The sequence below is a fragment of the Humulus lupulus genome, chromosome X (genome assembly GCF_963169125.1).
Source record: "Humulus lupulus chromosome X, drHumLupu1.1, whole genome shotgun sequence".
NCBI classification, from domain to species: domain Eukaryota; kingdom Viridiplantae; phylum Streptophyta; class Magnoliopsida; order Rosales; family Cannabaceae; genus Humulus; species Humulus lupulus.
In genome coordinates this window covers 155,655,713-155,674,542 of record NC_084802.1, presented here as the reverse complement: position 1 = coordinate 155,674,542, position 18,830 = coordinate 155,655,713, and positions in this window count along the sequence as shown.

Here is an 18,830-nt window from a genome sequence, read left to right as displayed (position 1 = left end):
AGGGTTCCTGTAGACAAGCTGGGCATGTACACTCGTCACTAAAGACAAGCTTCACTCAGGGTATGGTAACTATTTAATTGGTTATGTGCTTAACTACTTAAATAGAATGTAAATGCTTTACCCACATATTGTATTAGGGAGCATGAGATTCTGATAGAGCCTGGCTCTTGATTATATGATTACCTGCTCAGTGAATATATAAATGTGTTATTTGCATGCTGGAGTGGGAAGCATGGTGTGTATGTTGGAAGAGCAGGGGTTATGAATTGATGTGTGAATGCCATGGGCATGTTTTTAGCACTGCAGTGGTCTGTGAATGTAGTGTGATAAGATTGTTGCTGTGGGGAAGGCTTTTGAATATCCTCATCATGTTTAATAGGTCAAGTTATTAACTACAGATTCAATCAGCAGGTATGTATCCAAGGCATATAATGAGGCCTGGTGGTGGTTATACCGAGGCTGGGAATTACAGCCAGGGTTTGAGTCCTTCACCTACCCCTCAGAATTTCCAACAGGTGTTTACAAAGATGCAATTAAGATTGCAAAGGCAAGAGGAAGAGATTAGGTGTTTGAAACAGCAGCAGGTTCTGTCAGGGAACACCTCTTCCTTTGCTATGCCAGGAGTGGTGCCATTATTAGCTCACCCTAGGGTTGAGAACAAGTGGGAATTTCTTTGTGGAAGATTCCAAGAGTATTACCCTACAGTCTTTGAGGGAGGCCTAGATCCATTCAGAGCTGAGCAATGGATGGGCATGATCAGTTCCATCCGCAATAGTATGGGGTGGTAGATCACGATAATGTGATCTGTGCTACTTATGTATTGCGGGATGATGCCCGGACGTGGTGGGAAGTAGTATCCCAGATAGGAGATACAGCTGTGATGGACTGGAAAGAATTTAGGCAGTTGTTTAATGAAAGATATTACTGTGATGTAGTCAAGACTGCTAAGATGAATGAGTTTCTGAATTTGGTTCAGGGAAATGCCACAGTAACTGAGTATGTTAACAGATCCGATGGGTTGGCCAAGTTTGCTTTCGATATGGTACCCACGGATGTAGCTCGGAAGGAAAGGTTTATCCAGGGATTGAATCCCATAATAGCTCAAGGTATTAGAGTTGCCCCAGTGTATGAAATCTCTACCTACGCTTAGGTGGTAGGAAAGGCTCTTGTTGTTGAGAGCATAGGGAATCAAATTGAGAAGGAGGGTGCTGGAGAGTGTAGTGCTCAAGTAGTGACACCTCCATTTATTGGAGCGAGCAAGAATAAGAATTGGAGACTCTTCCCCATATGCGCTCGGTGTAAGAGGCGTCATCTGGGAGAATGTCGAGCAAAGGTATGTTTCTTATGTGGAATGGTTGGGCATTTCAAGAAGGATTTCCCAAGGCGAAGGAAGAATGAGAAAAATGGGGTGGACAGCTCGACTCCAGCTCGAGTGTTCACTCCGATGTAGTCTGAGACTGAGACAGAGGTTGGTTCCTCAGGGGTAGCAGGTCAGCTTTCTTGTTCTGATTTTTGTATTGGGCTAACTAGTTTGGTGTCATGTTGTTCTTTCCTTGTTGCATCTAGAGAGACATAAATTTGATATGCAGATTGCATGGTTATGTTGTGATGAGTTAGATTTTTGTGGAAAGGACTCATCAGTTGTTTTAATAGAGTTGGTTATGACTGACTTCAGTATTATCCTGGATATAGATTGGTTAATCAAGTATGGGGCGATGATAGATTGCAAGGAAATGATAGTAACTCTTGAGCTTGAGAGTGAGAAACCCTTGTAGTAGTTGGCATTGTGCCTATGACATGTGTATTTAGAGCTAGAGATCTATTGCAGGAGGATGCATAGAACTCGTAGCTAGTGTGGTGGATACCACTTAGGTTGTGCCAGTGAGACCAAGATGTGCTTCCAGGAGATTTGTCAGGATTACTTTCATATAAAGAGATAAAATGGTGATTAGATTGGTGCCAAAGAATGAATCAGGTCTAGGGTATTGTATTGAACGGCTTCAGCAGAGTTGTAAGAACTAAAGGCTCAGTTATTGAGTAAGATGGTATTCTCCAAGGTGGATATGTGATCTGGTTATTATCAGCTGAAGATCAGGGAGAAGATTATGCATAAGACTGTCCTTTGTATCAGAGATGGGCACTGGAAGTGCTGAGTTATGTTTTGAGGATTGGATTAATGTTGAGTTGTTTTGATGGATTAGATGAACAGAGTATTCAAAAAATTATCTGAATTGATATGTGATTGTCTTGATCGACAGTATTGTGGTATATTCTCGGTTGGAGATTTGCCGAGATCAAGGAATGCCTTAGAGGTTAGGAGTTTCCTTGGACGAGCAGGATATTATATGTGCTTTGGGAAAGAGTTCTGAGTCTTCTTACAGATCAGAACCAATTAGTAGGTTGTTATAACACCTCACTGGCAGGGAAAAGTGATTGCCTATGCATCATGATAGTTGAAGGATATGACCAGGACTAGAGTAGAGTTACTGGTGGGCCAGATGGCCAACATTATGTTTGATTTACTCTTTCAGAGAGGATCAAGGGAAAACAGTTAAGTGACCCATAAATGGAAAATTGAGGGGAAAGTCTTAGTTGGATTAGCTAAGTACTATACAATGTCAGGTATGAATTTATTATGGTATTGGGATCGGACTTGGGATCCGATGGACACTGGGATTAAATGGGGGATTCTGTATGAATCTCATATTACCCTCTTTTTCTCTTCATCCAGGCATCATGGAAGATGTAACAAAGTTTGAAAGATTTATATTGGTGGCCTGGGATGGAGAGGGACGTAACAGAATACGTGGCAAAGTTCCTAACCTGATAGCAGGTCAAGACAGAGTATTAGGAACCAGTAGGGCCATTACAGCCTTTGTGTATTCTTTAGTGGAAGGAAATCATGATGGGTTTTGCGGTGGGGCTTCCCAGGAGAGTGGGTCAACATGATTTGGATTGGGTAATTATGGACCAGTATTTAAGTCAACTCATTTCTATCAGTAAGGACGAGTAATACAGTTGATCAGTATGCAGACCTCTATGTGAGAGAGGTAGTACACCTTCATAGAATTCGACATCTATCTTATTAGATAAGGACAATGTTTTTACTTCCAAGTCTTGGGGAAGGCTGCAAAAGGTGATGATTATACAGTTGCAGTTTAGTACAGTTTATTATCCTCAGACTGATGGTAAATCAGAGAGAGAGTTATCCAGTTATTAGGAGGGCACCTTAGGAGATGCTATATGATAGAGAATGTATGTCACCCACTCATTGGAATGAGATGGGTGAGATGTTATTTGGATCCTGAGGTAGTTCAGGGGACCATTGAGGTTATTAAAAGATTAGAGCTTCGATGCTTGCTTCTTAGAGTACATGGGAAAGTTATATTGATTTGAAATTTAGGAATATGGAATTCCAAGTGGAAGACTGTATCCTCCTTAGAATATCACCATGGAAAGGGGTGAGGAAATAAGGGCAAGTTGAGCTCTAGATTAGTAAGGACCATTGGAAATCGTGATTAGGATCAGTCAGGTTGCCTATAGATTGGCCTTATCTTTGGCATTGTCAGATGTATGCAATGTATTTTATATTTCCATGTTGAGGACATGGGTTAGAAGAGACTCATATGCTGAGTTATGAGGAACTAGAATTGAGGCTAAGTATTCAGTGAGGAATAGCCAGTCTAGATATGAGACAGAAAGAACAAAGCTATACCTTGGGTTAAAGTATTATAAGGAAGCAGTAGGATCGCGGGAGCAACCTGGGAAACTGGAATCAGTTATGCGAAATTTATATTCCAGGTTGTTCAGGTAAAATTTCGAGAACGAAATTTCTGTAAGGAGGGGATAGTTGTAACGACCCAAATTTCCTAATAAGGCTTAGGGCCTTGATTAGGGGGCCAGGATGGTAAATCTTGGAATTATATGATTATGTGATAGTTATGTGTTTCATTATGTGAATATGTGAGTTATATTATAATATGACTAGATATGCATGTTTAGGTGTATTAAATATGCATGTGGGCCCATTTCTGTTTAATTGGGCAATTTTCATATTTTGGTCATTTCGGGTATATTTGGCATATATGTGGTATGTGTGTGGTGCTTCATTATTATTTGGTTATGCTAGGGTTACTCAGCACGAGACGATCCTAGGAGGTGAGCTAGTGGGAAAGTCACAACGGGATTCATACTTGACTTGGAGTGAGTCAAGGGGTATTTAGCACATTACCGGGTTATTGGGTAATGGGATAAATTGGGAGTTAGTGAGATCAGGGGAAAATTCTTGAAATTTTGACTATTTTACCCCGGGGGGCATTTTCGGGACCCCGAGCATTAGGATTTTCTTGAGGTTACTTAACCTTTAAGTAACCTATCATAAACATAAAAAGAACGTTCTCTCTCTCTCTCGTTCCATTTTTGACACCGTTAGTGTAACGCTCTACTTCCTTAGAGCCTTTACTAAGTGAGTTTAAAACATGCATTTAACTTGCTAATCAAGGTTTTAAGGTAAACGTGTAATTAAATCATAATTAGAGACATAAACTTTGAAAATAATTTCATTTACTGAAAATCATAAAACGTTTAACATTTGGGATCCCAAAGTACTGTTTATAAATATTTATAACTCAGAATATACTTATAGTTGACTAGATGACAAAATAGGGTTCTTTATAAATAATTCCCAAAAATACCCCTAGTCGTGGCAGTCAGGTAGACCAGACATGTGCGCGTCGCTTCACGCTCTCCATACTCATGGTCAGTTGACTTTCTCCTTGCCCTTACCTGCACCACAGAGCACCCGTGAGCCGAAGCCCAGCAACAAAACCCTCACAAGCAGACAACATATGCACATCAAACACATAGCATATAAACAGGCCATCATTAAGCTAAACACATACGGCCAAGCCGTCCCAGGCACTTTACCAGGCCCTGGGTTCGCGGTCCACACCGTGAGGATATCCCAGGTATCCTTTAGGGTCTCGCCCTGGCAACTTGCACTCCACGTGCTCAACGCTGCTCCCGGCCACTTGCCGCACTCGGCCTTGCACTCCACGTGCCTAATGCCGTTCCCGGCCCCTTGCTGTTCCCGGTCTTGCCGACCTCGGCCTGCACCGTTCCTGGCTCTTGCCGAACATTTACACATATGAAACATAGCATAATAAAGCAAATGCAAAACTTGAACAAATTCAATCAAAGGGCTATGCCCTGCAACACATTCACATAGGGCTCAGCCCTGCACACAAGCTCTATGGGAACAGTGGTTTTCTTACCAGTAATTCGAGCTTCCCAAGCACCGCGATCACGATCACAGTCCTCTATCCCGAGCCTAGAAGAGAACCTAGTAAAAACGCATGATAAAGGATTCCATTAATATTCGAGTAACGGTTTCCAGATATAATTCTAGCTTCTGGGACATCAAATTCCACCAAACACGGTGGTGGAGTCGATCCCGAGCACCCTAGGTTAGGTTCCCACGCTTAAAACCTCCATTCAGCCAAAATTTCCCTTTTGAGCCACGGCCCTAAGAGCTAGCGTCGCGGCCTGCACCCAAAACAGAGGCTAAAACCTCTATGACGCCCATTTGAGCTGTGGCCCTGCCCTATGGTGTCGCGGCGCTCCCCAGAGGCAGAGCCTCCCTGGCTCATCGGCTTCGTAGGGCCGCAGCACTCAAGAACAGAGCCGCGGCCCAACCCTTCGAGCCTAGAAAATAACACCATTTTCACCTCAAAAATCAGTCCAATTATCCCCAAAATCAAACCAACAATCCCAACTAATTATCACAATGGTTATACCATAGATTCAACAACAAAACCGAACAAAAAACTCAAGCCAAAACCTTATAAAAATCAAAGTTGAATCCTCATCCCTCCAACATGCAAAACTCTAATTTTCAACCTTAAAACCAGCTACAAATTAACACAGTTCCACATATTAGGAGCTTACCTTGATGAGTTATATTTCTGTGTAGATTCTCTAAGTTCCAAGCTTTAATTCCTCAAGACCATCAGCCCAATTCCTTAGCTTTGGCTAGTTTTTCTCCAAGATGTTCTAAGTCTCCAAGAGTGTAAGAAAACCAGTGAAGGGAGAGGGAGTGAGTCGGTTAGAGTAAGTCTGGGGGTTTCCTATTTGTTTGTTTTATTTAACTTAAGTCCATATGGTTACCTCATGGCTCGGGGTACCAAAACGTCCCCGAGGGCAAAACGGTAAATTTCCCCAGTATTCATTCCTAGACATTCTAACCTCAAATATATCTGCAAATATTTATTTCTATAACCTAATAACCCCATAAGACATCTAGTACCCAAAATACCCCTCAACTCGCCCTGAGTCGGATTCTCAACCCCATCGTTACTTTCCGGCTAACTGCTCCCCAGAACTGTCTCGGATCGTGCTACACAGTTATATCACATACATATCACGTTTATTACATTTATACCCTCAGCGGGCTAAAATCACAAACATACGCCTAATATCCAAACGGGGCCCACATGCATATTTAATTCAACTAAACATGCATCCTAACCACATATTCATTAAATTCACATATATTAATACAGTATAACAATTATTGCCCTCCAGGCACACTAATCAAGGCCCCAAGCCTTATTAGCAAATTTGGGTCACTACAACTATCCCCTCCTTACAGAGATTTCGTCCTCGAAATTACCTGAACAACTCGGGATATCGCTCCCGCATGTCTGATTCAAGTTCCCATGTCGCCTCCTCAACTTTGTTGTTCCTCCACAGCTCTTTCACCAAGGCGATGGTCTTGTTCCGCAAAACCTTATCTTTCCAGTCAAGAATCTGAACCGGCTTCTCCTCATAGGAAAAATCCTGGTCTAACTCCAAACTCTCATAACTCAGCACGTGAGTTGAATCTGATACATACTTTCGGAGCATGGACACATGAAAAACATTATGAACCCCTGATAAGGCTGGAGGCATCGCCAACCTGTAAGCTACCTCCCCAACCCGCTCCAGAATCTCAAAGGGTCCAACAAACCTAGGGCTCAGCTTTCCCTGAACTCCAAACTGTTTCACTCCTCTCAGAGGTGAAACCCTAAGGAACACATGGTCACCGACCTGAAATTCCACACTCCTGCGCTTCAGGTATGAATAACTCTTCTGGCGACTCTGGGAGGCGAGCATTCACGCTCTAATTTTCTCAATTGCCTCTTTGGTCCTCTGAACCATCTCAGGACCCAAATAGCTTCTCTCACCTGTCTCGTCCCAATGGATAGGTGATCTACACTTCCTCACATATAGCATCTCATACGGAGCCACGCCGATAGTCGCTTGATAGTTGTTATTATATGAGAACTCAATCAGAGGAAGATACTTACTCCAAGATCCCCCAAAGTCTAATACACAGGCTCGCAACATGTCTTCCAATATCTGAATCGTCCTCTCAGACTGTCCATCTATCTGAGGATGATAAGCGGTACTAAACTATAACTGCGTGCCCGTAGCCTTCTGTAGGCTCTCCCAAAACTTGGAGGTGAAGGTGGGGTCTCTGTCAGACACTATCGATCTCGGAGCTCCATGAAGCCGAACAATTTCTTTCACATATAATTCAGCATACTGCTCCACGGTATAAGTCGTCCTGACAGGCAGAAAGTTGGCTGACTTGGTATACCTATCCACGATCACCCACACCGAGTCATGTTGTCCCACAGTTCTCGGTGAACCAACCACAAAGTCCATGGTGATGTCCTCCCATTTCCACTCCGGAATCCCTAGAGGCTGCAGCAATCCTGCTGGCCTTTGATGCTCAACCTTAACTTGCTGACAAGTTAAGCACCTGGCCACATAATCCACCACATCCTTTTTCATGCCCGACCACCAGTATAAAGCTCTCAAATCTTGGTACATCTTTGTCATACCTGGATGTAAAGAGTAGCGAGTGGTATGTGATTCGTCTAGAATCTCTCGTCGAATAACAGAATCCATCGGAACACAAATCTGACCCTTGTACTTCAATAACCCCATCTCTGAAATGGAAAAGTCCTTAGTCGCTCCGACTAAGACATTCTCTCTGTGACCTCTTAACTGAGAATCTTTCCCCTGTGCCTCCTTAATCCTCTCAAGAAGTGTAGACTGAAGAGTGATGTTGGCTAACCGGCCAACCACCAACTCTATTCCCGCTCTAGTCATCTCCTCAGCCAGCTTATCAGATATCTGCCTTGAACTGAACAACTGTCCTTGGCCTCTCTGACTCAATGCATCAATCACCACATTAGCCTTCCCAGGATGGTATAGGATATCACAGTCATAATCCTTAACCAATTCCAGCCACCGCCTCTGACGCATGTTCAGGTCCTTCTGAGTAAAGAAATACTTCAGGCTCTTATGGTCGATGTATATCTCGCACTTTTCACCATAGAGATAATATCTCCAAATCTTAATTGCGAACACCACTGCTGCCAACTCCAAATCATGCGTAGGATATCTCTGCTCATACTCCTTTAACTGCCTCGATGCATAGGCTATCACTTTACCAGCTTGCATCAACACACACCCCAAACCCTGTCTGGAAGCATCACAGTAAACCACAAACTTCTCATTATCTGTTGGCAGACTCAACACTGGCGCAGTGATCAGTCGTCGCTTCAACTCTTTAAAACTGTTTTCACATCTGTCTGTCCAGACATACCTTGTCTTCTTCTTTGTCAGTTCTGTCAAAGGCGTAGCTATTCTGGAGAACCCCTCAACAAACCGCCGATAGTATCCTGCCAATCCAAGAAAACTTCTGACTTCAGGAACATTGCTCGGTCTAGGCCAATCCCTAACTGCCTCAATCTTACTTGGATCAACCAGAATCCCCTCCTTACTGACGATGTGACCCAGAAACGTGACTTGCAGTAGCCAAAATTCACACTTGCTGAACTTAGCATATAACTTATGCTCCCTTAACCGCTGCAAAACCAACCGCAGATGATGCTCGTGCTCTGTCTCTGACTGGGAGTACACCAAAATATCATCGATGACTACAATCATGAACTTATCCAGATAATCCTTGAAAATCCTATTCATCATATCCATAAAAGCTGCTAGGGCATTGGTTAATCCAAAGGACATAACCAGAAATTCATAATGTCCATACCTCGTTCGGAAAGTGGTCTTTGGTATGTCCTCCTCTTTAATCCTTAACTGATGATAACCTGACCGGAGATCAATCTTAGAAAATACCGTACTCCCCTGTAGCTGATCAAATAAATCATCGATCCTAGGCAGTGGATACTTGTTCTTAATGGTTAACTTATTCAACTCCCTGTAGTCAATGCACATCCTAAGAGATCCATCCTTCTTCTTAACAAACAACACAGGAGCACCCCATGGCGAGAAACTCAGTCTGATGAACCCCAAATCAAGTAATTCTTGCAACTGAATCTACAACTCCTTTAACTCTACTAGAGCCATTCTGTAAGGCATCCTAGATACTGGCTCCACCCCTAGCGCCAACTCAATAACAAGGTCAATCTCCCACTGCGGCGGCAAGCCTGGCAGATCTGCTGGAAATAAGTCTAGAAACTCACACACCAATCTAGTCTCACCCGGTCCAACCGACTCAACCTTAGAGGTGTCCACAACATTTGCTAGGAATCCTATGCCACCTTCCTGCATTAGGTCTCTAGCCTTCAATGCTGAAATAATAGGTATTCGCGGTCCACTAGACATCCCCACGAATACAAAGGGTACCTCCCCTTCTGGTGCGCTTGCAGTCAATTATCGCCCCATACTTCGATAACCAATCCATCCCTAGAATCATGTCGAAGTCATCCATCGCAAGCTCAATCAGATCAGCAAACAACTCCCTACCATCTTCCTCTACTGGTAAAGCTCTAATCCACCTTCTAGAGACTACCAGCTCCCCAGTTGGCAACAAAGTCTGAAAACCCCTAGCATACACAACACTAGGTCTACACAGCTGGTCTATCACCCTAGCAAACACAAACGAGTGGGTAGCTCCCGAATCAAACAATGCAGTATACAAAGACCCAGCACTAGAAATCTGACCTATCACAACTGAGGGGCTAGCCTCTGCCTCAATCTGAGTCAAAGTACACACTCTGGCAGGAGCGAGACTGTCTCCCTGCTTTGGCTCCTCCTTCCTGACTTGAGGGCAGTCCTTCTTCAAATGATTGGCACTCCCACAGACAAAACAGGCCCTGATCCTGCACTCACCCTAATGTCATCGTCTGCACCAAGGACACACTGGGAAACTCCTCCAGTTGTCACCCCCGCCCTGGCGGCCACTAAAAGCACCCCATGCCCTCCTATCAGAACTGGGAGGAACGAAGGAATCTGGGGCCTTCCTCTTTTGCTCACTGGGGCCACTACCCCGACTGGATCCAACAAAAGGAGGCACTGTCCTCCTAGCATCGCGCCTAACATCGCTCTCTCTCCATATCTGATCTTCGACCCTCTCAGCTGTAAGGGCCTTGTATACTACCTATGCATATGTAGTAGTCACTGGATCCAATGTAATGTTCACATCACGGGCGATCATAACATTCATCCCTCGCACAAATCTGTCTCTCCTTGCCGCATCAATCGACACTAAATCTGGTGCAAACTTTGCCAATCTATCAAATCTCACAGCATACTCAGTCACAGTCAACCGGTTCTGAGTCAGGTTGATGAACTCGTCAACCTTTGTAGCTCGGACTGCTACGATGTAATACTTCTCATTGAAGATATTCTTGAATTCTTCCCAGGTCATGACTACCACATTCCTTCTCTGAACCACAACATCCCACTAGATGCGAGCATCCTCTCTGAACATATAACTGGCATAGGCAACCCTCTCATTCCCCTCAACCCTCATGAAATCCAGGATAGAGGAAACCATATTCATCCACTGCTCTGCCCGCAGTGGGTCTGGTCCACCCTCAAAGGTGGGAGGATGTAGGTTTCTTAATCTTTCATACAGAGGTTCCCACCTGTTCTCAACCACAGGCTGAACCGGCACTGGCATTGTACCCTGCTGAATTAGCAGCCCAGTGACCTGTGGAGGGGCCTGCTGCCTCAACTGACGTAGTTCTTCCTCTGTTCTCTGCAATCTCGCTTCCATTTCAGCAAACATTTCTTGCCAATTCTGTGGGGCAGGTGGAGGGTCCTGACCCTGATTGTCACCCTCGGCCCGACTGCCGCGGAGTCTAGCCGAGGCATCACAACTATATGCCAGCAATCAATGACGCCGCTCATCAAGCATGATAACAAAATCCAATACAACCTCCCAATCACAACAGCCAACCATAAACAGCAATCCAGATAACATACAGATAGCATACAACACACAACGGGCCATGCCCTAGCATCATGCATAAGTCAACTCATTCATCATGCTCTATATGAAATAAGCAGGAAAATAGGGCATTCAAACACATATTCAAACATATTAATCAACCATACCAACCAACCCTGAGTCGAGCTTGTCACTGACAGCGAGCGTACATGTTTGGTCAATCTCCAAAACCAATAAACCTTGGCTCGCTCTGATACCAAGTTGTAACGCCCTACTTCCTTAGAGTCGTTACTAAGTGAGTTTAAAATGTGCATTTAACTCATTAATCGAGGTTTTAAGGTAAACGTGTAATTAAATCATAATCAGAGACATAAACTTTGAAAATAATTCCATTTACTGAAAATCATAAAACGTTTAACATTTGGGATCCCAAAGTACTGTTTAGAAATATTTACAACTCAGAATATACTTATAGTTGACTAGACGACAAAATAGGGTTCTTTATAAACAATTCCCAAAAATACCCCTGGCCGTGGCAGCCAGGTAGACCAGACATGTACACGCTGCTTCACGCTCTCCATACTCATGGTCGGTTGACTTTCTCCTTGCCCTTACCTGCACCATAGAGCACCCGTGAGCCGAAGCACAGCAAGAAAACCCTCACAAGAAGACAACATATGCACATCAAACACTTAGCATATAAACAGGCCATCATTAAGCTAAACACATACGGCCAAGCCGTCCCAGGCGCTTTACCAGTCCCTGGGTTCGCGGTCCACACCGTGAGGATATCACAGGTATCCTTTAGGGTCTCGCCCTGGCAACTTGCACTCCACGTGCTCAACGCTGCTCCCGGACCCTTGCCGCACTCGGCCTTGCACTCCACGTGCCTAACGCCTTTCCCGACCCCTTGCCGTTCCAGGCCTTGCCGACCTCGGCCTGCACTGTTCCCAGCTCTTGCTGAACATTTACACATATGCAACCATAGCATAATAAAGCAAATGCAAAACTTGAACAAATTCAATCAAAGGGCTATGCCCTGCAACACATTCACATAGGGCTCAGCCCTGCACACAAGCTCTATGGGAACAGTGGTTTTCTTACCTGTAACCCGAGCTTCCCAAGCACTGCGATCACGAGCACAGTCCTCTATCCCGAGCCTAGAAGAGAACCTAGTCACAACGCATGATAAATGATTCCATTAATATTCAAGTAACGGTTTCCAGATATAATTCTAGCTTCCGGGACATCAAATTCCACCAAACACGGTGGTGGAGTCGATCCCGAGCACCCTAGGTTAGGTTCCCGCGCTTAAAACCTCCATTCAGCCAAAATTTCCCTTTTGAGCCGCAGCCCTAAGAGCTAGCGTCGCGGCCTGCCTGCCCCCAAAACAGAGGCTAAAACATCTCTGATGCCTATTTGAGCTGCGGCCCTACCCTATGGTGCCGCGGCGCTCCCCAGAGGCAGAGCCTCCCTGGCTCATCAGCTTTGTAGGGCCGCAGCACTCAAGAACAGAGTCGCGGCCCAACCCTTCGAGCCCAGAAAATAACACCATTTTCACCTCAAAAATCAGTCCAATTATCCCCAAAATCAAACCAACAATCCCAACTAATTATCACAATGGTTATACCATAGATTCAACAACAAAACCCAACAAAAAACTCAGGCCAAAACCTTATAAAAATCAAAGTTGTATCCTCATCCCTCCAACATGCAAAACTCTAATATTCAACCTTAAAACCAGCTACAAATTAACACAGTTCCACATATTAGGAGCTTACCTTGATGAGTTATATTTCTATGTAGATTCTCTAAGTTCCAAGCTTTAATTCCTCAAGACCATCAACCCAATTCCTTAGCTTTGGCTAGTTTTTCTCCAAGATTTTCTAAGTCTCCAAGAGTGTAAGAAAACCAGTGAAGGGAGAGGGAGTGAGTTGGTTAGAGTAAGTTTGGGGGTTTCCTATTTGTTTGTTTTATTTAACTTAAGTCCATATGGTTACCTCAAGGCTCGGGGTACCAAAACGTCCCCGAGGGCAAAACGGTAAATTTCCCCAGTATTCATTCCTAGACATTTTAACCTCAAATATATCTCCAAATATTTATTTCTATAACCCAATAACCCCATAAGACATCTAGTACCCAAAATACCCCTCGACTCACCCTGAGTCGGATTCTCAACCCCGTCGTGACTTTCCGGCTAACTGCTCCCCAGAACTGTCTCGGATCGTGCTACACAGATATATCACATACATATCACATTTATTACATTTATACCCTCAACGGGCTAAAATCACAAACATATTCCTAATATCCAAACGAGGCCCACATGCATATTTAATTCAACTAAACATGCATCCTAACCACATATTCATTAAATTCACATATATTAATACAGTATAACAATTATTGCTCTCCAGGCACACTAATCAAGGCCACAAGCCTCATTAGCAAATTTTGGTCACTACAGTTAGAATTTTCGAAGGAAACTTGAGTTTTAGGACTCGGATTCAAGTGAGGATCGAGGCATAGCAATTCTAGGGAAGATTAAAAGCTTATTAGCCAGAGGATTTAGCGAGAAACAACATAATTAGAGGTAATTTAAGATTTGAATTCCCGCGTTTATTCTCTGTTCTTGGTGTTCTTGAGTTTTACAAACTCAAGACTTTGATTAGGAGTTCCTAAGGGGATTTTGGGTATTTGTTGTTGTTTTAATGTTTCTAAACTATTGGGTGAACTATTTGGAGGATTAAAAATGTTTATTTGAGGGGCTAGGGACCTGTTAGGGTCGGATTTGGAGCTTTGAAGCTCAAAGAACGCGACGTTTAGAACCCAGAAATCTGATTTGAGCGATGTAGCGCTAGGTTGGTAGCGCTACAGGGCTAGGTTGTCTATTTGGGGGTGGAAGTTCTGCCTGTAGTACTGTAGCGCCCAATAGGTAGCGTTGTAGCGCTACACAGTCTTTAGAATGTGGTTTTTTGGTATTTTTTGGGGTTTTGACCTGAGGGCTCAAGGGATGATTTCACCACCCTGTTTGGTGGGATTGGAGGTCCCGAGAGCGCGGGATTGGTCTTGAGATTGGGTTTTGGAACTTGACCTCATTGAAACACCATTTATGTTTGTGACTAGGTTATCATTATATAGACATAGGTTGCATATTGGACGAAAGTACATGTATGGCTTGTGTAGTTATTAGGTTTCCATGCTTAATGTCTTCTATATGTTTAAGTTTATCACAAAGATGTAGAAAACATGCATATAGGTTGAGATCTTATATCTTGAAAAAGAATAGGAATCGATTTATGTTAACCTGCTATTAGAATAGGAAGAAAGAAAACTAGAATTGATTAATAAAATTAGTATAATGAAAAGTTGATGAAATTAACACCCTAGGTCTTTTTCATAGTGATTTAAATCTTTTATTTAGTTGTTTTTGTTTAAAGTTATTTTCAAATTTAAAAATCAAATTCTTAGTTGCCAAATAGAAATTTAAAGAACAATTAGTGGTACTTGGAAGATATTCTTCGAGGGAACGATACTTTACTTATTATATATTACTTGAATCGATAGCATGCACTTGCATATATACATATTTTCACGATCATGTCTTCGTCAACAATGGAGGAAATGCTTTACCATTGCTGGGCTTTCAACCAGGACAGGAATTTCTCCTTCATAGCTGCCCGAGCTGCGGGATCCGTATCTTGCCAAATTCAATATTCAGTTTTCGTAAGAACCCTCGGAGACTGGTGAGGCTTCTAGAGCAGTTGAGAGAGACAGCAAAGAGGTTACTTCAGCAAGGCGAGCTGACGGAGCCCAATGACTTTATTTACTATTTTCTTTTGTATTCATTATCATATGTTTTCTAATAATCCCTTGGGATTAAAACAATTGCCTTCGGGCTTAGCTCGAGGTTTTTTTCTCTTTGATGTGACGATATTTTTTCTTATTTTAATATACATCTGACTTGTGATCTATTTGTCTTTCCTTTACTATTTTCTCATCATTATGAATCCTTAGACTCTTGTACATTCGAAATCTTAAGGATCGACTTTAGATCAAGATAGATTTTATCAATCTTAGTTGTATCCAAGAATTAGCTCGCTTATTTGCATCATACATGTTAAGAATCAGGCCTCAGACCTGGCTATATCTAGGGTTTTTAATAAGCTTAATAGCATTATACTTGTTAAGAATCAGGCCTCGGACCTGGTTATATCCAGGGTTTAAAAAAATCTTTTTAAAGTTTAGTTCGTGCTAGGTTTATTGAAAACTTGAACTTGAAAAAGTCGTTGAATAATAAATTTCTCCAAGCTTCTAAGCTTCGGGCATGGTTATATCCAGGGTTTTAGACGAATTAAAGCTTAGTTTGTGCTAAGTTGATTGAAAACTCGGGCTTTAAAAAGTCGTTGAATAATCAATTTCTCCCAGGTTCCAAGTCTTTAATCTTATTCGAGTAAGCTTAATTCTCTCAAAAACTCACCTCGGTTATGTGCCCCCCAAGTAACCAGAATGTATAAACCTTCCTGGTTGCTTTTATAATGTGAGAACACGAGCTTGCAATACTAAAACTAAGAAATGATTATTCAATAATCCATCTGTATTTTATTTGAAATGGCTTTTATAAATAAGCCTTACATTGATGGTAATATTATTGATAATACTTTTTTAAATGAAGAGCATTCCAAGTCTGAGGGACTACGTCCCCATTTAGTCAGGCTATCTTAAAAGTTCCTTCGCGTAAGACTTCTACGATCTGGTATGGTCCTTCCCAGTTTGAGCCCAACACACCATCCTTGGGGTCTTTATTCACCAAAAAGACCCTTCGGAGAACCAGATCTCCCAATCCGAGTCTGCATCCCTTGACTTTTGAATTGAAATAGCAAGTGATCTTTTGTTGATAATGGGCAAGCTGAAATTGTGATTCCTCTCATTTTTCTTTGATCAGATCGAGGGATGCCCTAAGCAGCTCGTTATTCTGTTCTTGATCAAATGTCCTCTGCCTGTGAGTAGCCACCATTGCTTCAATTGGAAGCATGGCCTCACTTCCGAAGGTTAGGGAAAAATGAGTATGCCCTGTGGAGGTCTGGTGAGAAGTTCGGTAGCCCAAAGTACTTGCGGGAGCTGCTCGAGCCATAATCCTTTGGCTTCATCCAACCTTTTCTTTAGGCTCACCTTGAGGGTCTTATTTACAAGCTCGACCTGACCATTGGCTTGTGGGTATGCTACCGATGAAAAGCTCTTCTTTATGTCGTATCTTTCACAAAAGTTTGTGAAGAGATCACTGTCGAACTGCATCCCATTGTCTGACACAGTCTTTTTAGGAAGCCCAAATCGACAGATGATATTCTTCACCACAAAATCCAGGACTCTCTTTGAGGTGATGGTTTCCAGAGATTCAGCTTCTACCCATTTCGTGAAGTAATCGATTGCCACCACCGCATATCGAACTCCTCCTTTTCCCATAGGTAGGGAACCTATCAGATCAATCCCCCATGCCGCAAATGGCCACAGGGATGAAATCATTGTTAGCTCGACTGGAGCAGCTCGAGCAACTATGGCGAAACGCTGACATTTGTCGCACTTCTGAACATACGAGATTGAATCTTTCGTTAAAATGGGCTAAAAATAGCCCTGTCTCAGTACCTTCAGCGCCAGGTTTTGCCCCCTAGCATGATCTCCACAAAAAGCTTCGTGTATTTCTTGCAAAATGGTTTTGGCTTCCTCGGGCAAAACACATCGTAGGAGGGGTAATGAATGACCTCACCGATACAAGATTTTGTCAACAATTACGTATCTTGGAGCTTGATAAAGTATTTTTCTTGCGTCTTTTTTGTCATCAGGTAACTTTCCAGTCGCGAGATATTCCATTATAGGAGTCATCCAGGTCAGTCTTATGTCAATCATTTTAACCTCCATTGCTTCTCCTAGTACACTTAGGCTCTCCAGGAACTCCACCGATACTACATTTAACGATTCAGCCTCTTTTGTGGTAGCAAGTCGTGCCAAAGCATCAGCGTTAGAGTTCTGCTCGCGGGGTATCTGTTCAACAAAGCTAAACTCAAATTCAAATAGCTCCCATTTTACCTTGGCCAGATAGGCCGCCATCTTGATGCCTCGAGCTTGATACTCTCCCAATACCTGATTTAGCACGAGTTGGGAATCACTATAGCATTGGATGGCTTTCGCCTTCAGCTCTCTTGCCACCCTTAGCCCTGCCAGTAAGGCCTCATATTCTGCTTCGTTGTTGGATGCCTCAAATCTGAATCTCAGAGCTGTATGGAATCAATGTCCCTCTAGCGAGATTAAGATTATTCCAGCTCCTGATCCATTCTCGTTTGATGATCCATCAATGAAGATTTTCCATAATTCTTGCACCAGCTCCCTCATGAGCTCGTCCTGAAAACTGGTGCATTCAACCATAAAATCAGCAAGGGCTTGACTCTTGATTGAAGTTCGTGGCATGTATAATATCTCGAACTAGCTAAGTTCGATGGCCCATTTTAAGAGACATCCCAATGTTTCAGGTTTTTGCAATATCTTCCTTAAAGGTAGGTCGATTAAGACGTTGATGGAAAGGGACTGAAAATATGGTCAGACTTCTCTATCAGTGGGTACCGTGATTCAGCTCCGAGAACCCTCTTGCTTACATAATACAATGGTTTCTGAACACGGTCTTCTTCTCGAACTAACACGGCACTAACTGCATTCTCTATCACAGCCAAATAAAGAAACAGAGGCTCTCCAGATGTTGGTTTGGATAATACTGGGGGATCTACCAGGTGCGTTTTCAGACCGTGGAATGCCTATTTGCACTCTTCGATCCATTCAAATTTCTTGTTTCCTTTAAGCAAGTTGTAGAATGGCAAACACTTGTCAGTGGATTTCTAAATGAAGCGATTTAAAGCTGCCACCCTTCCAATCAGGCTTTGAACTTCTTTACACGACCTAGATGAAGGCATTTCTAACAACGATCTAATTTTTTTCAGGATTCGCCTCTATTCCCCCTTGTGTTGACTATGAATCCCAGAAATTTTCCAGATGCCGCCCTGAAAGTGCATTTTTGGGGATTCAGCTTCATGTCATATCTCCTTAATATCCCAAAACATTCTTCTAAGTCAGATACATGGTTACTTGCAGTCTTTGACTTGATAAGCATGTCGTCGACATACACCTCCATGTTTTTCCTGATCTGGTTAGCGAACATTTTGTTGACCAAGCGTTGGTATGTAGCCCCGGCATTTTTCAATCTGAATGGCATAACTTTGTAACAATATACGTTATGTTCAGTCATGAAACTAGTATGCTCTTGGTCTGTAGGGTTAATCGCAGTCTGGTTATATCCAGAGTACAAGTCCATGAAAGACGTGAGCTCGTGACCTGCCGTGGCATCTACCAACTAGTCAATCCTTAGCAGTGGGAAACAGTCAATGGGACAAGCTTTGTTTAGGTCGGAGAAGTCGATACAGGTTCTCCACTTCCTGTTCAGCTTCGGGACCAGCACAGGATTGGCAACCCAGATCGGGTATTTTGCCTCCCGGATAAACCCACATTTTATTAACCGAGCTACCTCTTCCTTTAA